Source organism: Halichoerus grypus, chromosome 11, assembly GCF_964656455.1.
Source record: "Halichoerus grypus chromosome 11, mHalGry1.hap1.1, whole genome shotgun sequence".
Lineage (NCBI taxonomy): Eukaryota > Metazoa > Chordata > Mammalia > Carnivora > Phocidae > Halichoerus > Halichoerus grypus.
The window spans coordinates 11,546,108-11,570,258 of record NC_135722.1 but is presented as its reverse complement, the minus strand read 5'-3'; the positions used below and the strand labels follow the sequence as shown (position 1 = coordinate 11,570,258).

Sequence of the window (24,151 nt, the reverse complement as noted above, 5' to 3'; positions counted from 1 at the left end):
AAGCTGGAATATCACTACAGTTGGATGGTAGATGGGATGTCAGGTGTGTGTTTTACCATCTTCACTCTACCCCCCTTGGCTTTTCTCTGCTTTTGATTCTTTTGAATTTAATTGAAAACAAATACACAGGAAGCTTGAAGAACACAGTACAACAAGAAAAAAAATTACCTGTAATCCTGCTACCAAGAAACTACTACTAATAATATTGTTGACTCTCTAGGGGAGCTCAATGCTTTATCTCCCCCGTATTCATTATCTAAGGCTCTGTGGGAACTTTGCACCTTATTCACCAAGAAGTGCTGTTCAGTCCTGCTGGGCTGGACGAAGTTATAACGAAGGCTCTCTTTAGGGGGTGTATACCTAAGTTACTGGACTAAACAAAGACTCTAAGGGCCTGTTAAAAATAAAAGTGTCAGTTGTTCTAACAGCAAAAATGGGTTTATTCTAGTAACAGAATTGCAATTTGGGACGCTATAGCAAAACCATAAGCAAAGTCCAACAAAGGAGAGGAATATTATTTTTTGGAGAAGAAGGAAGTGGGGAGGAGTAGTTTTGAACAAAAGTCCATTGAAGAGAAGCAAGAATTCAGTGTGATGATGGTTTCTCATTGGCTGAGTTGCAGAGGCAGTCAATTTCTTGTAGTAGATACAACCTACCCTCTTTTCCCTATTGGGGCCTGTAATTGATGATTCTTTCCAGTTGATACTTCTTCTGTTGGGGTCTGTAACAAACTTCCATTGGAGTCTGTAATTGATAATTCTTCATGCAATTAACTCGACCTCTTCAACCTCAGCCGCAGCAACTTCTTCCTAGAAATATCGCCAAAGGCAAGGGAAGCAAGGGCAAAAATGAACTACTGGGACTTCATCAAGATAAAAAGCTTTTGCACAGCAAAAGAAACAGTCAACAAAACCAAAAGACAACAGACAGAATGGGAGAAGATATTTGCAAATGACATATCAGATGAAGGGCTAGTATCCAAAATCTATAAAGAACTTATCCAACTCAACACCCAAAGAACAAATGATCCAATCAAGAAATGGGCAGAAGACATGAACAGACATTTTTGCAAAGAAGACATCCAAATGGCCAACAGACACATGAAAAAGTGCACAACATCACTCGGCATCAGGGAAATCCAAATCAAAACCTCAATGAGATACCACCTCACACCAGTCAGAATGGCTAAAATTAACAAGTCAGGAAATGACAGATGTTAGCAAGGATGCGGAGAAAGGGGAACCTTCCTACACTGTTGGTGGGAATGCAAGCTGGTGCAGCCACTCTGGAAAACAGTATGGAGGTTCCTCAAAAAGTTGAAAACAGAGCTACCATATGATCCAGCAATTGCACTACTGGGTATTTACCTCAAAGATACAAGTGTAGGGATCTGAAGGGGTATGTGCACCCCGATGTTTATAGCAGCAATGTCCACAATAGCCAAACTGTGGAAAGAGCCAAGATGTCCATCGACAGATGAATGGATAAAGAAGAAGTGGTATATATATACAATGAAATATTATGCAGCCATCAAAAGGAATGAGATCTTGCCATTTCCAACAACATGGATGGAACTGGAGGGTGTTATGCTGAGCGAAATAAGTCAATGAGAGAAAGACATGTATCATATGACCTCACTGATATGAGGAATTCTTAATCTCAGGAAACAAACAGGGTTGCTGGAGTGGTGGGTGGGGTGGGAGGGATGGGGTGGCTGGGTGATAGACATTGGGGAGGGTATGTGCTATGGTGAGCACTGTGAATTGTGCAAGACTGTTGAATCACAGATCTGTACCTCTGAAACAAATAATGCAGTATATGTTAAGAAAAAAAAAAAGAAGATACTAGAAGGGGAAGAATGAAGGGGGGGAAATCGGAGGGGGAGACGAACCATAAGAGATGATGGACTCTGAAAAACAAACTGAGGGTTCTAGAGGGGAGGGGGGTGGGAGGATGGGTTAGCCTGGTGATGGGTATTAAAGAGGGCACGTTCTGCATGGAGCACTGGGTGTTATGCACAAACAATGAATCACGGAACACTACATCAAAAACCAATGAGGTAATGTATGGTGATTAACGTAACAATAAAAAAATTTTTAAAAAAAGAAGGAATGAGGTCTTGCCATTTGCAACGACGTGGATGGAACTGGAGGGTGTTATGCTGAGTGAAATAAGTCAATCAGAGAAAGACATGTATCATATGACCTCACTGATATGAGGAATTCTTAATCTCAGGAAACAAACTAAGGGTTGCTGGAGTGGGGGGGGGGAGGGATGGGGTGGCTGGGTGATAGACATTGGGGAGGGTATGTGCTATGGTGAGCGCTGTGAATTGTGCAAAACTGTTGAATCACAGATCTGTACCTCTGAAACAAATAATGCAGTATGTGTTAAGAAAAAAAAAAAAGAAGAAGATAGCAGTAGGGGAAGAATGAGGGGGGGAATCGGAGGGGGAGATGAACCATGAGAGATGATGGACTCTGAAATGCAAACTGAGGGTTCTAGAGGGGAGGGGGTGGGAGGATGGGTTAGCCTGGTGGTGGGTATTAAGGAGGGCACGTTCTGCATGGAGCACTGGGTGTTATATGCAAACAATGAATCATGGAACACTACATCAAAAACTAATGATGTAATGTATGGTGATTAACATAACAATAAAAAAAGAAATTTCAGGATATTATTAAAGAGATTATAACCCCTATGTATAGCTTAGTGACGAAAAGCATGGCCTTTGATGTCACATAGCTATCTTTGGAATGTGGCTCTGCTATCTGTGAGCTTTAGGACTCTGAATATGTTGTCTCTTATCTTTCTACCTAAGCTACTTAATTGATAAGACAGAGATAATAGAACCTACCTCATAGGGTTCAGTTGAAGTTAAATTAGTTCAGTTATGTACAGCGCCACTCACACATATAGTAAGTATTGAGTGAAGGTGTGTCATTAGCTAATATCTATGTAATATAGTTTTGAAGCATTCCTTTGGTTTGTGAAAAACTTTTAAACTTTAAAGGGTTGGTCATACATATAACATTCTCTGACTACAGTGGGATTAAGTTAGAAATCAGTAACAAATTGGTAATTAGAGAACCATCATAATTGGAAACTAATTACATATTTCTAAACTATTCAGAAGTCAAATAATACATTAGAATAGAAATTAGAAAACATTTATAACAAATATAATGAAAAATACTATTCACCAAATTTTGTGGATTTTTTAATTGAAATATAATGGGTACACATAGGATTTCACTCATATGTGGAATTTAAGAAATAAAACAGATAAACATAGGGGAAAGGAAAAAAAAAAGAGAAGGAAGCAAACCATAAGAGACTCTTAACTATAGAGAACAAACTGCTGGTTAATGGAGAGGAGGTGGGCAGGGGATGGGCTAAAGGGGTGATGGATATTAAGGAGAGCACATGCTGTGATGAGCACTGGGAGTTATAAGTAAGTGATGAATCACTAAATTCTACACCTGAAACCAATTTTACCATATATGTACCATATATGTTAACTAGTTAGAATTTAAATAAAGACTTGAAATCAAAAAAATGAGAAAAAAAAGAAAAAAAGGAAATATAACTGGTATATATTTTGTGAGTTTAAGGTGTACAATGTGGTGATTCGATACATTTATATATTATAATATGATTACCGTTATAGCTTTATCTAACAGCTTTATCATGTCACATAATTATCATTTCCTTTTTGCAGTGAATTAAATCTTGTGTATTTAATTAAAGATGGACTTAGATATAGTTGTCTTAAATGCATAGAAAACATAAAAGAAACAAATGATCTGACCATAATTCTTAGACAGTTAAGAAAGAACAAAAATTTTTAAATATCAAGTAAAGAATTTCAAAGTAATATAAGAAAATCAAAAATTGATTCTTGACATATCTGATGATTCCACGCAAAAAAAAAAAAAAATTAGCAATGGAAAGGGGGATATAACTAGCTCCTGGAGTTGTTACAAAGGTTATGCTAAACAATTTCATGTCAATAAATTTTAAAATTTTAAATGTACAAATTTCTAGGAAAATGTAACTTGCCAGAAGTGACTCAAAAAAGAATAGGAAATCTGAATATTCTATAAACACCAAAAAATTGAGTCAATAGTGAAAATCTTCCCATGAAGAAAACTCCAGGCCCAAATGGTTTAATCAGCAAGTTGTACCAAGAATAAAGGAAAACATGGGGTGCCTGGGTGGCTCAGTCGGTTAAGCATCTGCCTTCAGCTCAGGTCATGATCCCAGGACCCTGGGGTCCAGCCCATTGGGCTTCTTGCTCTGCAGGGAGCCTGCTTCTCCTTCCCCCTCTGCCTGCAGCTCCCCCTGCTTGTACTCACACTCTCTTCTCTCTGTCAAATAAATAAATAAAAATTAAAAAAAAGAATAAAGGAAAACAGTAATTCCAATTATACACAAAACTTTCCAAAGTGTAGAAATTTAAACCAGTTTCTAACTCATTTTGTAGTACTATCATAACTTTGTACCAAAACCTGACAAGAATGGAATTAAAATGGAACATTATAGCCATATTAACTTGTGTACACAGATTAGAAACATCTTGAACAAAATGTTGACAAATTCAATCCAACAGCATATAAAAATAATACAGCATGAACAAGTTGTGTTTATTTCAGAAAGGCATGGTTGCCTTAATATTAGAAAATCACTTATTGTAATTCACCACATTAAGAGATTAAAGAAGAAAGCAATATAATAATCTAAATAGATTTAACTAAAAAATTCATTTATGATTTTTAAAAATTAGCAAATAAGGGAACTATTTTAACCTTGCCAATGATATCTTACAACCAATCTCAGTAAATTATATTTGTAATGGTAAAATAATGAAAGAATTATCATAAAGGTCAAAGCAAAGAAATAAAGCTCACCATCACATATTTTATTAATCTTTGCCTTAAAGATTCTAGCTAGTGTAACAAGGGCAGAAAAACAATCAAATTTTAAAAAGTCGACTTTAGGGGCGCCTAGGTGGCTCAGTTGTTAAGTGTCTGCCTTTGGCTCAGGTCATGATCCCAGGGTCCTGGGATTGAGCCCCGCATCAGGCTCCCTGCTCAGCAGGAAGCCTGCTTCTCCCTCTCCCACTCCCCCGCTTGTGTTCCCTCTCTCGCTGTCTCTCTGTCAAATAAATAAATAAAATTAAAAAAAAATAAAATAAAAGTCAACTTTAGTGAGGTATAATTTATATACAATAAAATATATCAATTTTATGTGGTTGACAAATTTGCTCACCCATTTGCACACCACCATAATCAAGATGTAGGACATTTTCTTCCCTCCAAAATATTCCCTTATGCCTTTTTAAAATAAGTCCTCTCTCCTACCCCCTTGCCTTAGGCAACCACTAATCTGCTTTCTGTCACTCTCTATTAGGGGACCTTCACCAGATTTTCAAAATAAATGGAATCAAATTGTATGTACTCTTTTATGTCCAGTTTCTTTCATTCAACGTAATATTTCTGAGATTCATCCATGTAGTTGTGTTCTTCATCAATAGTTTGTTCCTTTTAATGTCTGAATATTTCATTATAAATATACACAACAATGTGTTCATCCATTCACCTGTTGATGGATATTTAAATTGCTTCTAAAATTCTAGCTATTATAAATAAATCTTTTATGAGTTTTTGTGTGCAAATAATGGTGTAGACAAATGTTTTCATTTTAGGGGGTAAGTACTTTGCAGCTGAGTTGCTGGATTATATGGTAAGTGTTCATTTAACTTTAAAAGAAATTGTCAAATTGCTTTCCCAGGGCATAATTTTTTAAAAGTTTTTTTGAGATATAATTCATATATCCGATTGTACAGTTCACCTGATTGTACCATTTTACATACAGTTCACCTGATTGTACCATTTTACATTGCCAGCAACAGCTACGAGGATTTCAATTTTGAGGATAAGAAAGAAATTATATTTTTATTACTTCCATGGAATCTGGTTGTTTTTGTAGAATATCCAAAAAGAAACTAAATAGCAATATGAGAATTAATCATTATTCCCACATGATCTGAATGTCTGTGGAAATATCTCATTGGACTTAATTAAGAGTTTAGCAAAATCAACATATAAAAAATAATGTTCAAAATCAACTTAATGAAAGAAATCACTCTCATAGAGATTAAGGTCAGGTTTGAGGCAGCAAAAAAAAAAACAAAAAAAAAACAAAGGACAATATACTCTGAAAACACAAAGACAGAAAGAATAGACTTTTTAGAAAGTAAGTAAAATAAAGGGTGTCTCAATTGATTGAGTGTCTTGACTCTTGCTTTTGGCTCAGGTCATGATCTCATGGGTTGTGGGATTGAGTCCCATGTCGGACTCCATGCTCAGCACAGAGTCTGCTTGATATTGTTTTCCCCTCCCTTTCCCTCCCCCTCTGCTCTTCCCCTTCTCTCTAAAATAAATAAATAACCTGGGGTGCCGGTTGGCTCAGTTGGTTAAGCAGCCAACTCTTGATTTCAGTCAGGTCATGATCTCAGGGTCCTAGGGTTGGGCTCTGCACTCAGCGGGGAGTCTACTTCAGGATTCTCTTTCCCTCTGCCCCTCCCCCTGCATGCCCACTCTCTCTTTCTCTAAAATAAATAAATAAATCTTTTTTAAAAATAAAATAAATACCCCCCAAAACAAAAAGCTCAGTCAAGAAATGGGCAGAAGTTATGAACAGACATTTCTCCAAAGAAAACAGAAATGGCTAACAGACACATGAAAAAATGTTCAACATCACTCATCATCAGGAAATACAAATCAAAATGACAATGAGATACCACCTCACACCAGTCAGAATGGCTAAAATTAACAACTCAGGAAACAACAGATGTTGGAGAGGATGCAGAGAGGGGAACTCTCTTACACTGTTGGTGGGAATGCAAACTGGTGCAGCCACTGTGGAAAACAGTAGGGAGGTTCCTCAAAAAGTTAAAAATAGAACTACCCTATGACCAGCAATTACACTACTAGGTATTTACCCAAATGATACAAACATAGTGATTTGAAGGGGCTCAAGCACCCTAATGTTTATAGCAGCAATGTCCACAATAGCCAAACTATGGAAAGAGCCCAGATGTCCATCGACAGATGAATGGATAAAGAAGATGTGATACACACACACACACACACACAATGGAATATTACTCAGCCATCAGAATGAAATCTTGCCATTTGCAATGATGTGGATGGAACTACAGTGCGTTATACTAAGCGAAATAAGTCTGTCAGAGAAAGACAGATACCATATGACTTCACTCATACATGGAATTTAAGAAACAAAACAGATGAACAAAAGGGAATAGAACGAAAAATAAAATAGGATAAAAACAGAGAGGGAGACAAACCATAAGAGACCCTTACTTATAGAGAACGAAGTGAGGGTTGCTGGAGGAGAGGTGGGTGGGGGGATGGGGTAATTGGGTGATGGGCATTAAGGAGGACACATGATGTAATGAGCACTGGATGTTATATGTAACTGATGAATCACTAAATTCCACCCACAAATTAATAATACACTATATGTTAACTAATTTGAATTTAAATAAATAAACAAACAAATAAAAGAACTCAGAGGTCACCATATACATTAGCTCTTCTCATAAATGTCTGTCTACCAGAAGATGCACTTGAGCCAAAAAACAAAACAACAAAAATGATATATGGAGAAAATAATGTGATCATAAATACCACTTAAAATCTTACCCCTGTGTAGATACAGTCAGTAAATAAGACTGTAGAAAAAACACAATAAATAGGAATCTTAAAAGTCCACATCTTGGTTCTACAATTTACTACAACTCTATGCCCAGAGTGTAACTAAAAATAATTCATGAGTAGTCGCAAATGAAATACTGATTTCTACAATCTGGGGAAGAGGGAGAAAATGGAACAGAGATAAATTAGTGACAGGAGCCCCCTGCGTTTTGCAGATTGTCTTGCACCTGGGCAAGTTACCCAAATTCATCAACCTGGGTCCTTGTATGTGTTGCTTTCCTAGCCTTTGTAATACAGTCAGGGGAGGGAACCACATGCACAGCTACCTCTCTGATCCTTCTGCAGCTCACCCATCCCAGCCTGATAATTATCCCTCTAAAGCAGAGTTTCTCAATCGTGGCTATACATTAGAATCATCTGGTGAACTTTTTAAACCCCCATGGATCAGGCTGCACCTCAGACTTTAAATCAGCATTGCTAGTGCTGGGAACCAGGCATTTTTTTTTTTTTTTTTATGCAATTCAATTTATTTGCTGTTTTAGTTCTTTTAATTCCAAAGGCTTTACAATGTCACATTTTTTTTGTTGTTATAATCGCTTTCTTAGTTCAAATCAAGGGACAATCCTGTGTTCTAAGCCATCATGATGATATACTGTTTAGCTCTTCTATGTAGCTGGAACACAGCAATTTGTTTCCTGCTGTCTATTTCCTAAACTTTACAGGATCTGCCCTGAATCTGTTTGAAATTTTGTAAGGTACCTCGGTTTTCCATCTCTCACAGTTACATTCCCAGGCCTTGTGAAAGGCTCTCTTGGACTCCAATCCCTCCTGCATGGCCATGGTATGTTCCCCCTTGGAACCTGCCATGCTGTCCTGTCACTTTCCCTGCTTTCAGCATGCATAAAAATTGCCCTGAGGGTTTGCTAATGCACAGATGACTGGGCCCTAGCTCCAAGAATTTCCTAGATAGTAAGCCAGGAGTGGAATCTGAGAGTTTGCTCTTGGAACGAGTTCTCAGATGATGCTGACACTGCTGGTTCCAATAGTGTACTTTGAAAACCACTTCTCTAAAGAACAGATGAGTGAAATGACAGTTTGTTGCTAGAGCATGAGCAGCTGTTCTGAAAGCCAGCAGAATGGTTGAAAGTGGTTGTATCTTAGGAAAGCAAAACCACACCCAGCACCTATGTTTTTTGTGAACACCTCCAATGGCTCGCATACTGTAGAGGAGGGGCACACGTTTGTGGAAGGAATGCTTCAGCCTTTGTCAGACCTTGAGATTAAGATAATGCTTCCAACTGATGTTACCATTTATTTCTATTAGTGCATAAATCTTCCAACTATGTAGAACCATGATGGATTTTCTTTAATGTTGGAAAACGATCACAATCATGGGACTAAAGGAGAATTTTAAGAGGTTCTTTCACTCACTGAAATATTATCATCCCATTTTGGGGAGAAATCATATTCTTATTATATATATAAAAAAACAAACAAAAACAAAACAGTCTGTCATGGTTTGTCTCCCTCTCTGCTGGAGAGGAGGTGGATGGGGGGATGGGGTAAGTGGATGATGGGCATTAAGGACGGCATCACGTGATGTGATGAGCACTGGGTGTTATATGCAACTGATGAATTACTCAACTGTACATCTGAAACTAATGATGTATGATATGTTGGCTAATTGAATTTAAATTTAAAAAACCAGTCTTCTATCATAGAAGGAGAAGGCGAGTTTGAGTTTCTCTAAGATAATAGCTGGAGCTAAAATGGGAAAAATATCCAGTGTCTCTGTGGGCATCACTGTATATCCTTACAACTCCTGCTGAACCAGCCTCAGGGGTTAGGAGATCCAGAAATCCTGAGATAATAACTTTCCCTTGGAATCTGAGGATATTGCTTTTAATGAGACTGATTTAGCATAGGCCTTTCATGTGGCAAATCGCGTCACTGTGATTTGCAATGTTCACAGTAACAGGTTAGAAACTACTGCCCGATGTAAACTTCTTAAATTAGCCAAGTAGTTTCTCTTTACGTACTCCTTGCAATTAGGGAAGGAAGGACAGAAGAAAAAAAGAGGAAGAAAGAGAAGAAGGAAAGAAGTTCATATTTAAAAATTCAAAGAACCAACCACTTAAAATTTAGGACATGCAGACCAATGCTAGGGAACATTTAGCTCATTGATTCCTGAAGTTCTTCATATTTCAGGATTTGGGGTAGGGAGTGGGCTTGGGCTTGTTCACTTGTAGGTCATATGCTTTACATCCTAACTAGGCCCTTAAATGTATTTAGTTGGAAACGAGAAGCTACAAAATGTGAAGTAAATGTTGATTCTTACTGAAACCCTTAGGCATTATGAAATGAGGTATGCTAATTTGATCATAAAAGAGTTTGCATACTGACAGATTTTGAACATCAAACAGACAAATCAATTGTTAATTTTTAGGGTACAGTATTGTGAATGTCTGCCCTTTTGTTTATCTGTCTTCATCAACAATAATAATTGAATAATACTTGGTGACCACTTACTATTCTAGTCATTCTTCTAATACATATATTAACCCAGGTAAGCCTTACAAAAATCCTATTTTAATATGAGACACATGAAGTTAGGCAATTTGCCCAGGGTCCCAATGCCAACAAGTAGCAGACTTGGGAGCCCACTCAGGAGGACTGGCTCTGGGGTTAGGCATTTAATAATTACACTATCCTGTAAATTTATATTAAAAGTTTGTGCGTCTTTCATCTTTATCTTCCTAGTTATTAGCATTGTACTATTTAATTAGATTTATAAGTTGCTTAAAGTTTCAAGATGATTCTTAAAGTTTAAACAAATAAGAGTAGGTAGGGTCAAAAGGTCACACTGGCCTAGTATTAACTGTAGCTAAAGTAAGTGACCTCTTACATCAACTATTATAATGATTAATATCCACTGCAAAGATGGGTCTGGAAAGATGGCAGTCAAGGCCAATTTTTAGTATTTCGAGAAGCTATAAAAATTGTATATTTATGCAAAATGACACCATCAAATTGCTTTGGGGTAAAATTATATCAACTCCCTCTGGCTACTGCATTTCAGACTAAGCAACAGTTTCAACTATTCCTAATGAATATAAATGGAAAATTAAATTAATTACTGAGAAGCAGAGTATATTTGGCTCCACCATTTACCAACTTTATGATATTTAGCAAATTACATCATCACTATGTGCCTCCATTTCTGAATCTGTAAGGGAGGAATGACCATCACTTCATTGGGTTTTTGTGAAAAGCTATTTAAGTATGGTATGTAAAGTATGTAATAGAGTCCTAGTCACAGTAAGCTCTTGCAAATGGAGTTTTTATATTAATAATAAATAATAATAATGATTATATCCTAAAGGTGTTTTGCAAACTAAAAATCTTTTACAGGGAATAAGTGGGATTATATGGTGATGAAAATCGGGGTTCTCTGAGCTATCAGAAAACCTCCATGCCCTCCATCCCTCATTCTACCCATTTGTCAATGCCTGAAATTCCATGGGAGATGTTTTTCTTTCAGTTAAAATACCTTGGATTCTGTTAAAATTCAAATAATCCCATGGGGATAGGGAAGAGGGAGCATAGTTTTTTTTTTTTTTTTAAAGATTTTATTTATTTATTTGACAGAGAGGGAGATAGCGAGAGCAGGAACACAAGCAGGGGGAGTGGGAGAGGGAGAAGCAGGCTTCCTGTCGAGCAGGGAGCCTGATGTGGGACTCGATCCCAGGACCCTGGGATCATGACCTGAGCCGAAGGCAGACCCTTAACGACTGAGCCACCCAGGTGCCCAAGAGGGAGCATAGTTACCATGAGAAAATAAAAAAGTAAAAATAGTATTGAACCTGGATGTGTGAGGTCTCTGAATTGAGTGCATAGGAAAGCAGGGTTGCAAGAAGAAAGAAAGCCAAGGGCGCCTGGGTGGCTCAGTTGGTTAAGCATCTGCCATGGGCACAGGTCATGATCCCAGGGTCCTGGGATCAAGCCATGCATTGGGCCTGCTACTCCCTCTGCCCTGCTCCCTGCTCATGCTTTCTCTCTCAAATAAATAAATAAAATCTTTTTTAAAAAAAGAAGAAGAAAGCCAAATTGTCCCATTCTGATTTTACCCACCCAGGTATTCTTGCAGATGTTCTGACAGGTGTGTCTTGGTGAAATCTGAGAGGCGCTGCTACCACGGCTGCCTTGCCCTGGACCTGTGCCTGGACCTGTGCCATCTTCGTGACTGCACTCCATATGCCCAGACGGGTACAGAGTTCTCTCGGGATTTGGAGGACATAAACATCACAGTATGAGCATTTCAGGATGGGGGATGTTTACTTCCCCTAAGCTCTGTGCTTTCAGCCATGGTTCCTACTAGCTATTGCTTCAAGACAGGTGCTTCCAACTCAAGATTCTTTTAAAGGTCTCCGTAGGGTCTAGTGTGGCAAGAGAGGAGGTAATTAACAGAACGTGTTGTTGTCATCTAATTATTCCCCAGAGTGAAGGATGGAGAAAACACATGGAGAAATGTTCCCAGCTGAGTCCATTTCTCCACACTATCATGTGCCCCTGATGACCTAAGTTATATTTGTATAATTGTAGCAATTCTTTTCTCAGATCTCCGGTTGATTTTGCAGGTGTTCAGAATGATTTGATAACTATCTAGCTGATTTCCAGGGACCAGACAAAATTAGGATCCCCTACTCCTCTGCTATCTTAACTCTCTCTCCTATAATATATTATAGTTAAGGTTGGTGAGATCAGGAATATCTGGTTTGCACTTCTATTGTTAAAAATAAAATATATGGTGAAGGTCTGATTCCAATTTTCCTTTCCAGACTTTCAGAATCAGGAGATCTACAAGGGGCTCTCAATGTAGGGAGATCATATCATTTATTATCCAAACTGAACAACTTTGGTCATGAGAAAAAGAATTACTGATAATCATGTCAGGACAACAGGCATAAATCAGGATTGTCCCAGGCAAACCAGATTGTATGCTCACCCAATAGCCAAAGCCTTTATCAGAACAGTCATTCATTGTGTAATAATGTGCTGAGGCTCTGGACAGCCTGCTTGGGTTGAATTCTGACTTACTTACGAACTCTACGACCTTACCCTTTCACTTAATCTCACTGTGCTAATCAGCAAAATGGGGGTGATAATAGAACAACCAACTAAAAGGGTTGTGGTGAACTTAAATGAAATAAACCTTTACAGTGCTTGGGAATGCTCAATAAATGTTAGCAATTTTATTATTACTAATATTATCATTGTTGTAATTTCTCCATTTTTTGTTTATATTTTTACAAAAAAATTGTACATGTTATATACACAATTCTCTGAAATTCAGCTTTTGTTACATGATGTTATTTTTGTATGTTTTTAAAACTTTGTAAATTATGTTTTAATAGGCTATATAATATACTATTCAAATTTTTAATTTAGTTAATGGTTTTCTTGCTATATCAGACCTTCACCATATATTTTATTTTTAACAACAGAAGTGCGAACCAGATATTCCTGATCTCACCAACCTTAACTATATTATAGGAGAGAGAGTTAAGATAGCAGAGGAGTAGGGGATCCTAATTTTGTCTGGTTCCTGGAAATCAGCTAGATAGTTATCAAATCATTCTGAACACCTGCAAAATCAACCGGAGATCTGAGAAAAGAATTGCTACAATTATACAAATATAATATCATATTATACTTGCTTTTTATTTTTAAAAATTGAAAATATCCAATGGAAAAAAAGACGGTCTCTTCAATAAATGATGTTGGGAAAATTGGACAGCTATATACAGAAGAATGAAACTCGACCATTCTCTTACACCATACACAAAGATAAACTCTAAATGGATGAAAGACCTCAATGTGAGACAGGAGTCCATCAAAATCCTAGAGGAGAACACAGACAGCAACCTTTTTGACATCGGTCATAGCAACTTCTTTCAAGACACGTCCCCAAAGACAAGAGAAACAAAAGCAAAAATGAACTTTTGGGACTTCATCAAGATAAAAAGCTTCTGCACAGCAGAGGAAACAGTCAACAAAACAAAGAGGCAATCCACGGAATGGGAGAAGATATTTGCAAATGACACTACAGGTAAAGGGCTGGTATCCAAGATCTATAAAGAACTTCTCAAACTCAACACCCAAAAAACAAATAATCAAGTCAAAAAATGGGCAGAAGACATGAACAGACACTTCTCGATAGAAGACATACAAACAGCTAACAGACACATGAAAAAATGTTCAATATCATTAGCCATCAGGGAAGTTCAAATCAAAACCACATTGAGATACCACCTTACACCAGTTAGAATGGCCAAAATTAACAAGGCAGGAAACAACAAATGTTGGAGAGAATGTGGAGAAAGGGAATCCTCCTATACTGTTGGTGGGAATGCAAGTTGGTACAGCCACTTTGGAAAACAGTAGGGAGGTTCCTCAGAAAGTTAAAAATAGAGCTACCCTATGACCCAGCAATTGCACTACTGGGTATTTACCCCAAAGATAGAGATGTAATGAAAACAAGGAGCACAGGCATTCCAATATTCATAGCAGCAATGTCCACAATAGCCAAACTGTGGAAGGAGCCAAGATGCCCTTCAACAGACGAATGGATAAAGAAGATGTGGTCCATATATACAATGGAATATTACTCAGTCATTAGAAAGGATGAATACCCACCATTTGCACCGACATGGATGGAACTGGAGGGGATTACGCTAAGTGAAATAAGTCAAGCAGAGAAAGACAATTATCATATGGTTTCACTCATATGTGGAACGTAAGGAATAGCATGGAGGACATTAGGAGAAGGAAGGGTAAACTGAAGCAGGGGAAATCAGATGGGGAGACGAACCATGAAAGACTATGGACCCCAGGAAACAAACTGAGGGTTTCAGAGGGGAGGGGAGTGGGGGGATGGGTTAGCCCAGTGATGGGTATTAAGGAGGGCATGAACTGCAATGATCACTGGGTGTTATATGCAAATAATGAATCATGGAACACTACATCAAAAACTAATGAAGTACTGTATGGTGACTAACATAACATAATAAAAAATAATAAAAAAATAATAAAAAGATGCTGGGACCTTTAAAAAAATTTGAACATATTGTTAAAAATAATTAAATACAGAAAACCACGTAAAGACATATGACTTAATGATTTACATGTAGAACACCTTTGTGGCCACCACCCATGTGAGAAGAGAACATTTGCTACCTGCCTCAGAAGTCTTCCACATGTTCCATCCCAATGGAGCCCCTCCTTCCCACCTAAAGGTAGCCATTATTCTGATTTAATGATAATCACTGTCTTACTTTTGTTTATACTTTCATCACTTGAGTGTGTATACCTAACTGCTAAGATGGGTTTTGGCTTTTTTTTTTTAATGTGTTGATTCTGTCTCTTTCTGTCTCTCTGTCTCTGGATCTCTGTATGCGTGTATGTGTGTCTCTGTTTCTCTCTTTGTCTCTTTCTATGAAATTTATGTTTTTCCTTTGGAACGTCTCAGAGTCTGCATTTTGCTAATTCAGTCCCCAGAATATAGTTTAGTATGTTTTTCTATCCTCTGTATTTCATGTAAATTTGTAGTTGGATATAGGGGCTTAATATGATTTAGTTCTGACAGTTTTAGCAAGACCATCCCATAGGTAATATTGCACACTTGTTTTTAATATCCACATTTAGAAAGCACATATCTCCATCCTGTGTCACGTCATAAGTGCAGTGCTTTGCCTGGCTCCCCTCTCTGAGCACCTATGGGAAGCCATGAGAAATGGTTACAGGTCCACAGATTCATCCCGGTTGTTACATGCCCCTTCAGTGGATTTTTAAGAACTTTCTCTGCCTCTATAGTCAACTAATCTTCGACAAAGCAGGAAAGAATGTCCAATGGAAAAAAGACAGTCTCTTCAACAAATGGTGTTGGGAAAATTGGACAGCCACATGCAGAAGAATGAAACTGGACCACTTCCTTACACCACACACAAAAATAGACTCAAAATTGATGAAAGACCTAAATGTGAGACAGGAATCAATCAAAATCCTAAAGGAGAACACAGGCAGCAACCTCTTCGACCTTAGCCGCAGCAACTTCTTCCTAGAAACATTGCCAAAGGCAAGGGAAGCAAGGGCAAAAATGAACTATTGGGACTTCATCAAGATAAAAAGCGTTTGCACAGCAAAAGAAACAGTCAACAAAACCAAAAGACAACCGACAGAATGGGAGAAGATATTTGCAAATGACATATCAGATAAAGGGCTAGTATCCAAAATCTATAAAGAACTTATTAAACTCAACACCGAAAGAACAAATGATCCAGTCAAGAAATGGGCAGAAGACATGAACAGACATTTCTGCAAAGAAGACATCCAAATGGCCAACAGACACATGAAAAAGTGCTCCACATCGCTCGGCATCAGGGAAATCCAAATCAAAACCTCAATGAGATACCACCTCACATCAGTCAGAATGGCTAAAATTAACAAGTCAGGAAACGACCAATGTTGGTGGGGATGGGGAGGAAGGGGAACCCTCCACCATGCTGGTGGGAATGCAAGCTGGTGCAGCCACTCTGGAAAACAGTATGGAGGTTCCTCAAAAAGTTGAAAATAGAGCTACCATATGACCCAGCAATTGCACTACTGGGTATTTACCCCAAAGATACAAATGTAGGGATCCGAAGGGGTACGTGCACCCCGATGTTTATAGCAGCAATGTCCACAATAGCCAAACTATGGAAAGAGCCCAGATGTCCAATGACAGATGAATGGATAAAGAAGAGGTGGTATATATATACAATGGAATATTATGCAGCCATCAAAAGGAATGAAATCTTGCCATTTGCAACGACATGGATGGAACTGGAGGGTATTATGCTGAGTGAAAGAAGTCAATGAGAGAAAGACATATATCATATGACCTCACTGATATGAGGAATTCTTAACCTCAGGAAACAAACTGATGGTTGCTGGAGTGGTGGGGGGTGGGAGGGATGGGGTGGCTGGGTGATAGACATTGAGGAAGGTGTGTGCTATGGTGAACGCTGTGAATTGTGCAAGACTATTGAATCACAGATCTGTACCTCTGAAACTAATACATTATATGTTAAAAAAGAAGAAGAAGAAGAAGATAGCAGGAAGGGAAGAATGAAGGGGGGGAAATCGGAGGGGGAGATGAACCATGGGAGACTATGGACTCTGAGAAACAAACTGAGGGTTCTAGAGGGGAGGGGGTTGGGGGGATAGGTTGGCCTGGTGATGGGTATTAAAGAGGGCACGTACTGCATAGAGCACTGGGTGTTATATGCAAACAATGAATCATGGAACACTATATCAAGAACTAATGTATGTATGGTGATTAACATAACATAATAATAAAAAAAGACACAATCCATATAACTCATGCTTTAACTGTTACAGATAAAGTGAATTAGGTAAAAGAGTCATAAATCATACAAGTTTATCAATTTCCAGTGCCTACAAAAGTGACAATAGAAAGCCATTTTCAAAATTTCAAGTTAATGAAAATGTGTACATTTCCATTATACCACACAGAGATTTTAAACTACGAAATTCCTCTGCTTTGCAGGTGAATAGTGGCAATTTACTGTTGCTTATTTCAGACTAAGGGGAAGATTTTATTATCTTTAATAAAAATGAAGAAATTACTTATTAAGAGAGAGGTTAATGGTGCCTGGGTGGCTCAGTTGCTTAAGCATCCAACCCATGATTTCAGCTCAGGTCATGATCTCAGGGTTGTGGGACTGTGCCCCACTTCAGGCTCTATGCTAGGCATGGAGCCTGCTTGGGATTCACTCTCTTCCTCTCCCTCTGTTCCTCCCCACCCCTGTTCACATGCTCTCATTCTCTCTCAAAAAGAAAGAGAAAGAGAGAAAGAGAGGTTAAACCATTACTTGCCCACGGTGTGTCTTTTGATTGAATTTCTTAATCCCTCTGAGCTTCATTTTCATCCTGTATAAAGTGGAATCCATGGCTTGTATTCTTCATACTGTGAGAAGGTCAAAAACAGATAAACATATAAACTTCAGATTCTGTGTTGATAATGACTAGCTGGGAGCTTGAAGGAACCAGTCTTTCACCTACTGTGGGTCTCTCTGCTACAGAGAATCATGCAGTTTGTCCAACCAAGTCCAATGCTCACAAAATACAGGTAATTAGTAAAATAATAATAATAATAATAATACTTTCTTTTATACTTAGTTCTTTCTCTAAATTTGGATGCCTGTTTTCTTGCAAAATATGCCATAAGCCTGTATATATATATTTTTTATGTTTTCATTTAAATTCCAGTTTGTTAACATACAGCGTAATATTAATTTTGGGTGTACAATATAGTGATTCAACACTTCCATACAATACCCAGCGCTCATCACAATAAGTGCCTTCCTTAATCCCCATCACCTATTTCACCCATTCCCCCCACCCCCTCCCCTTTGGTAACCATCAGTTTGTTCTCTATAGTTAAAAGTTTATTGGTTTGCCTCTCTCTCTCTTTTTTTTCCCCTTTTGCACTCATTGATTTTGTTTTGTTTGCATTTTTTAGGATTTGAGAATGATTTCTTGTTATGATGAACCAGAAATACAAGATTCTACTGAAAACTGGGACAGGTGACAGAATATAGAACTTAATTAAACCTTCTTCGATGTGGCCTCTTCTCTCCCTTTAGTTGTGGAGTTTGATCTGTCAGTTCAGGTCTATTTCTGGGGTATTTAGGATGATTTGATAGTAATCTAGTTGTGTTTTTGGGATGAAGTGAGTCTACAGTCCTCCTACTCTGCCAATGGGTTTGAAACCAAACCTGTTCTCCTGTTTTGGCTCAGGAGAAATATAATTTCCAATTATTAATTATACTGATTTACTCTTGTTGCATAACAAACCACCCTAAAACTCATTGCTTACTGCAACATTCATTTATTGTCACTTATGCATCTTCAGGCCAGCTGATGGTCCACTGAGATTTAGCCAAACTAGACTGATTGGCTGAGATTCCGCCAATTTTGAGGAGGCTTAAATTGGTGACTCCTCTGAAGTTGGCTAGTCATTGACTGTGCATCAGCTGCTCTAGGTTGAGCTTGGCTGAGACAGCTCTGAACCATGTGTCTCTCATCCTCTTCCTAGGACCAACAGCCACCCAGGACATGTTCTTCTCATAGCAATGGCAGAAGCACAAGGAAGCGAGTGGAAACACACAAGGCCCTAAGGCCTATGATAAGAACTGACACTTTGTCATTTCTGTCAACTAAAGCAAATCACTAAAGCAAAAACCATATGTTTAAATTCAATCTTTGTCAACTCTAGGTCTTAAATTGGTTGGATGTAAAATTCATGTAATTTTAATTGTGGTACCATAGCTTTCTTTTTGCATTTTTCACAGTTAACTTCATATGTTTTGTGGCTGTTGTTCCAATGCAGTTATTTTATGACTATTACATCATCGTTATAAATTGGGGTTTTTTTTTTTGTCAGTACTTGAATTAGTTCACTCTTTCTCTTAAATTCCATTTTGCTTAAACTAATACTGCTACTCATTTATAGTTGTTGTTTCTGTATGCTATATATATCTTCCCCCACCATCTTGTATTTAATTATTCTGAGTCATTTGCTTTTAGGAGTATCTTTAATAAACAAAATATCATGGTGGCTGGATTTTCTTTTAACCCAGTGAGACAACTGAATTTTTGTTTGTCTAATTGGTAGTGTTTCTGGGGTCTTTACCTCTCTAAGAAGTGAGTTTAACACACACACACACACACACACACATACACACACATCCTCTTGTTCTTGAATGTCTTTTTCTGTTTGGGTGTCATAGTTAATTGTTCTGGTTTTTGTTTGTTTTTGTTGTTGAAGTTCTCCTGATTGTTCCTCAGCTCAAGTTCATTTAGTACTATTTCAAGTAGAAGAGGTCAGTAGAGAATTACCAAAGCTTCTCCCTCACTTCCTTCCACATAAGACCTTTAGTCTAATGTAATCAGTACAGCGACATTAGAAATTTCTCAAATCTCCTGGCATGTAGACTCTCATTATCTCTCATTTCCAGTAGAAATAAAAATTCACTATTTGCAAATTTTGCAAGTCATTTTAGTGGGAATGTAATTGGGAATGAGCAAGACACCAGGGTAAAACCTGCCATCTTGTCTAGAATCCTCCAGTACTTGCATTTTAAAAAAATACAGCACATTTTCAGTTTTAAAAAATTACAAAATGACTTAAGGGAGTGATGTCAGTATCACTGTGACATGACATTTTCCTTGTTATCTCTCGCTTAACAATTAAAAATCAGCATCTATGAACAAAAGTAGGTTTTGGGGAGTAGGAGGATACAGCACCATCTGCCAAGGGGACTGGGAGGAATCTTTCCCACCTGTGCATCAGATAATAGGCAGACAGACCTTGGTGTGGGCTGCAGAACCAGACAAAGCCAGCAAGTTGGCCCCAATCCCTCTCAGCCATGGTTGGGGGAAACCATGAGAGGGGTTGGCTTGGCAGAAACCCACAGATGAGAGAGAATTTACAGAAGTCCAACATTAGGAGATATTTCAGTACTCAGTTGGAGAAAAAAAAAAAGAGTTTGAATCCACTGGAGAAGGTAAGAGGAACTATGCCAGTGCCACCCCTCCAAAAAGGCAACACAGTACAGGACTGAACTAGCCAGCAACAATCTCTCCCAAGGGGCAAAGGGAGAATGGTGAGTGAGTGCCTGGCTACCCTAGTTGTGTAAACTTATTTCTCTCTTGCAGCACCTAGAATATTGAGGCAGGACCTCCATGACGGGGTAAGGAGAGTAATCAAAAACCAAAATCAAAATCAAGAATAGATTCTCCAGTGAATTTTGTCAAACATTTCAAGAACAATTAACAAAAATCTTTCTCAAAATATTCCCCAAAATTAAAGAGGAGAGAAAACTTACAAACTCATTTTATGAGACCAGCATTACCCTGATACCAAAGCCAGATAAATACACTACAGGAAAAGAAAAATACAAAGCAATATTCCTCATGAATGTAGATGCAAAAATTCTCAACAAAATACTAGCAAACTGAATTCAACAATACATTAAAAAAAATCATGTACCATGAACAACTGGGATTTATCCCTGGGATACAAGGATGGTTCAACATAAATAAATGTGACACATCATCAGTAAAACAAGAGATAAAAGTCATATGGTCCTCTGAATAAATTAAGAAAAAGCATTAGACAAAACACAACACTCCTTTATGATAAAGACTCTCAACAAATTGGGTATAGAAGGAACACACCTCAATATAATAATGGCCATATTTGACAAACCCACAGTTGACATACTCAATGGTGAAATATTGAGAGTTTTTTCTCTAAGACCAGGAACAAAATAAGACTGCCCACTCTCACCACTCTTTTTTTTTCACATATGCATGATTGACAAAGCCACTCTTATTCAATATAGTATTGGAGTCCTAGCTAGAGCAATCAGGGCAAGATAAAAAAATAAAAAGCATACAAACAGGAAAAGAAGTAAAATGGTTTCTATTTGCAGATGATTTGATCTTATATGTAGAAAATCCTAAAGAGTCAAGCAAAACACTCTTAGAAGTAATCAATGAATTCAATAAAGTTGCAGGATATAAAATCAACATACAAAAATCATTCTTTTTTCCATATACTAACAACAAGTCATCTGAAAAAGAAGTAAAGAAAACTATCCCATTCACAACTGCATCAAAATCAATAAAATAGGAATAAATTTAACCAAGGAAGTGAAAGATCTACACAATGAGAACCGAAAGACACTGATGAAAGAAATTGAAGAAAACATAAATGGAATGATATACCATGTTCATGAATCAGAAGAATTAAAATAGTTAAAATAACTATACTAACCAAAGCCCTCAATAGATTCAATGCAGTACCTATCATAATTCCAATGGCATTTTTCACAGAAAAAACAATCCTAACATTTGTATGGACACAAACACAAAAAAAACCCAAATTGCCAAAGCAATCCTGACAAAGAACAAAGCCAGAGGCTTCCCACTTCCTGATTTCAAACTACACCACAAAGCTATAATAATTAAAACAGTATGGTACTAACATAAAAATAGATACATAAACCAATGGAACAGAATAGAGAACCCAGAAATAAGCCCCCCACTCACAGTCAATGAATATTTGACAAAGGAGCAAAGAATGCTCAATGGGGAAAGGATAGTCTGTTCAACAAATGGTGTTGGAAAACTGGATAACCATATGCAGAAAAAAAATGGACCCCTTTCTTACACCACCCACAAAAATTAACTCAAGATGGATTAGAGGCTTAAACATATGACCTGAACTCATAAAAGTCCTAGAAGAAAACATGAGGAAGAAGCCCCCCTGACATTGGTCTTGGCAATAATTTTTTGTATATGACACCAAAAGCACAAAAAATAAAAGCAAAAATCATCAAGTAGGACTACATCAAATTAAAATCTCTGCACACCAAAAAAACAAAACAAAACAAAAACAACAAAAATCAACAAGATGAAAAGGCAACCTACGAAATGGGAAAAATATTTACAAGCCATTTATGGTTAAGAGGTTATCATCAAAAATATATAAAAATGCATACAACTCAATAACAAAAAAATAATAATCTAATTTAAAAATGGGCAGAGGAACTTAATAAACATTTTTCCAAAGAAGACATCCAAATGGCCAACAGGTGCATAAAAGATGCTCCATGTCACTAATCATCAGGGAAATGCAAATCAAAACCACAATGAGATACCACTTCATACCTGTCAGAATGGTTATTATCAAGAAGAGAAGAGATAATAAGTATTGGTAAGGATGTGGAGAATAGGGAATCCCAGTGCACTGTTGTAGGAATGTAAATCCAACTAGTATTAAAAACGGTGTAGAGGTCCCTCAAAAAATTAAAAATGGACCTGCCATATGATCCAGCAATTCCACTTCTAGGTATATATTAAACAGAAATAAAAACAGGATACCGAGAAGATATCTGCATTCTCATGTTTATTGCAGCATTATTCACAATAGCCAAGATATGGAAACAACATGTGTCTATCAATGGATGAATGGATAAGAAAATGTGGTGTGGGGGGCGCCTGGGTGGCTCAGTCGTTAAGCGTCTGCCTTCAGCTCAGGTCATGGTCCCAGGGTCCTGGGATCGAGCCCCGCATCGGGGTCCCTGCTCAGCAGGAAGCCTGCTTCTCCATCTCCCACTCCCCCTGCTTGTGTTCCTGCTCTTGCTATCTCTCTCTCTCTCTCTCTCTCTGTCAAATAAATAAATAAATAAAATCTTTAAAAAAAAAGAAAATGTGGTGTGGGGACACCTGGGTGGATCAGCTGGTAAGGCATCTGCCTTTGGCTCAGGTCATGATCTTGGGGTCCTGGAACTGAGCCCGGCATCAAGCTCTCTGCTCTATGGGGAGCCTGCTTCTCCCTCTCCCTCTGCCCCTCCCCCACCTTGTGCTCTCACTCTTGTGCTCTCTCTCTCAAATAAATAAAATCTTTTTTAAAAAAGATGTGGTGTGTATAGTATGTATGCAGGTATGTGTATATATATGAAATTATATACGATATATATTCAATTGTGAGAAAAAAGGAAATCCTGCTATTTGCAACATCATGGATGGAATTTGATGGCATTAAGCTAAGTGAGATAAACCAGGAAAAAAAAAAGACAAATACTCTATGATATCACTAGTATGTGGAATCTAAAAACGCTGAACTTATGGAAACAGAATAGAATGGTGGTTACCAGGGGCTGGGTGGCAGAATTGGGGATACATTTGTAAATGTACAAATTTGCTCTTAAAAGATTATTAAGTTCTGGAGATCTAATGCACAGCATAGTGAATACAGTCAACAATACTGTATTAGATACTTCAAAGTTACTAAGAGACTAGATCTTAAATGTTCTCACCACAGAATAGAAATGATAATTATACGACACAATAGAATTGTGTCTAATGCTACCAGCAATAATCATATTGCAACATATAAAGGTATCAAATCAATATACTGCATACCTTAAACTTACACTATGTCATATGAAAATTATGTCTCAAAAAAATAAATTTTTAAAAATAAATTTCAAAATGATATTAATGTATCTTGTATTTTTTAAAACTCCAATCCTACCTACTGTCATTCAAATACCTTCCAAATGTTACCTACCTCCTAGATTGTTGCTGGAGGGGAGGTAGGAAGGGGAATGGTTTAAATGGGTGATGGGTAGTAAGGAGGGCACTTGCTCTGATGAGCACTGGGTGTTGTATTTAAGTGATGAATCACTAAATTCTACACCTGAAACCAATAATATACTATATGTTAACTAACTGGAATTTAAGTAAAAACCTAAAAAAAAAAAAATGTTAAGTCT

At 37.6% G+C, this 24,151-nt stretch overlaps 1 long non-coding RNA gene across 2 annotated transcripts in view; it reads right to left on the bottom strand.

Moving 5' to 3' along the window:
* Nucleotides 1-274: 274 nt before the first annotated feature.
* LOC118547236 (uncharacterized) overlaps nt 275-24,151 on the bottom strand; it is a 149,648-nt gene continuing 125,771 nt past the window's right edge. Inside the window, exons 3-4 of one of the 2 annotated variants that reach the window (XR_013442667.1) lie at nt 17,675-17,769; nt 275-805 (exon numbers count right to left, since the gene is read on the bottom strand). This is a non-coding gene — a long non-coding RNA (uncharacterized LOC118547236). Of the gene's footprint in view, nt 806-4,166; nt 4,367-17,674; nt 17,770-24,151 lie in introns of those variants that run through there. The other variant, XR_013442668.1, reaches the window with a different exon arrangement.